The sequence below is a fragment of the Capsicum annuum genome, chromosome 4, assembly GCF_002878395.1.
Source record: "Capsicum annuum cultivar UCD-10X-F1 chromosome 4, UCD10Xv1.1, whole genome shotgun sequence".
Taxonomy (NCBI): Eukaryota; Viridiplantae; Streptophyta; class Magnoliopsida; order Solanales; family Solanaceae; genus Capsicum; species Capsicum annuum.
Window position 1 is genome coordinate 7,721,709 of NC_061114.1, and position 1,874 is coordinate 7,723,582.

The following is a 1,874-nucleotide window of genomic DNA, read 5'->3' on the forward strand; positions in this document are numbered from 1 at the left end:
TTGATATCTCTCTTTTCCTCTTCTTTTGTTGTATGTTTTTCCTCTGTAAACATCTACATAAACTCCTCGAAACAATGATGTTGATGAAGAAACTGGAAATGACGTTGATGATTTGGAAGATCAGTCTCTTGAAGAAATTGTGATGGATCAGGAAGAGCTAAGTGACCATTATTAGGTAGTGAAGTACCGATCATTTCGATAGTTTTGTTTTTCATTTGCAGTCAAGTAATAAGTAATACTTTTATGATGCATTATTGGTCCATCTTTCACAACATAATTGGCATATGGCTATTGCGAAAGATTGTGGATTAACTAGAACACAAAGCAAATAGACAAGAAAAATAACACAAAGGTTTTCTCCAACCAGCAAGGAAAGGTCTCATTTTGGTTTTGTAGAATGAATGTTAAAAGCAGGATGCTCAGAATCATATGATTCAATACCTGACAAAATGATCATATTATAGATTGGGATAGCCGAGAGTACCTATTTTAAGATCAGATGATCCACCTCTTTGTTTACCTGTGAAAGGCAACTTAGAAAAGTTAGATACGAGGAGAACAACACATAAAGGAAAATGACACCTGTTCAGTTCTATGGGTTATCTTGGTTGCAATTGGTTGTCTTAATGGAGTAATTTTATTTCTGTAGAGGACATAGAGGATGTTAGGTTTTAGAGAACTTAATTCTTTTAGTGTAACAAAATGTTCTTAATAGAGCGGAATGGAGGAGGCATGCGATTCATTCCATACCAACTAGTTTGTGATCAAGGTAGAGTTAACTTTATGAATACAAAGCTATATAGCTGTCCGAGTAATGGTGTGAGAAACAATAGCAAAGCCGTATACCAATTAGTAGTAGTTCTGCAAATGAGTAATCAGAATCTACAGGAAACAAGTGTGTGGAATATCTCCATCATGGGTGCCCGTCGGTTGTGATTCACTGTGATCTAAACCCCAGAATGTCTTGCTGGATGAGGATATGGTTGCCCACCTAAGTGACTTTGGCATTTCAAAACTACTTGGTGACGCTGAGAGTGATTTATACACTGAAACCTTAGCAACACTGGGTTATATTGCTCCGGGTACATCTCTTTGTTTTGCAAATTATTTGAACATTAATTATTCCTTTCTTTTTTTTCCCCACTTATAAAGCATATTGCATCTTTAAATGAATTATTTGACTACAGAGTATGGACTGGATGGACTAGTGTCAACAAAATGCTAAAAGGGTCTTGAAGGAGTTGAGACGGAGTGTGACACTTGGTTGTACAACGGAAACACTCAAAAACAAGGATTTCAAGGAGGATGCTTGAGAGAGAAGCTCAAGGGAAAATTCAAAAAATGTGTTGCGGTGAAGCTTAATGTATTTTGAGGTAGGAATTTTGCCACAGCTAAAGTTGAGATGTAATCTTTCAACACTTAATTTTGAAATAGAATGCATCAATTGGCCAAATTCACTAGAAAACTTTCTCTGAATGATAGTGTGCATTTCAAGTTCAACCACTTTACGACCCAAATAAAGTTGCAAAAACTGATTTACTACTTCCAAGAATTTTTTCTGATAGTAAGGCTGACATGTAGGACCTAAATAGTTAACGCCAAACATGTCAAGGCTGAACTGTAATGTAAGCATAGAAGCAACCAGATATGTCCACCTTGCAGACAAAATGCTGGTCTTAACAGCATCTTTAATTGTCATACATGATAGAATTGAAGACAAAGAGTCATCTGGAATCTGACTCGTATAATCCACCTTCGCCACATCAACATCTGATAGCTGACTCACATAATCCACCTTTGCCTCATGAACCTAATTCCGTTAATTATACGCGCAAGCAAAAATACTTCAGAAGAAATTTTACATAAATCAAAAA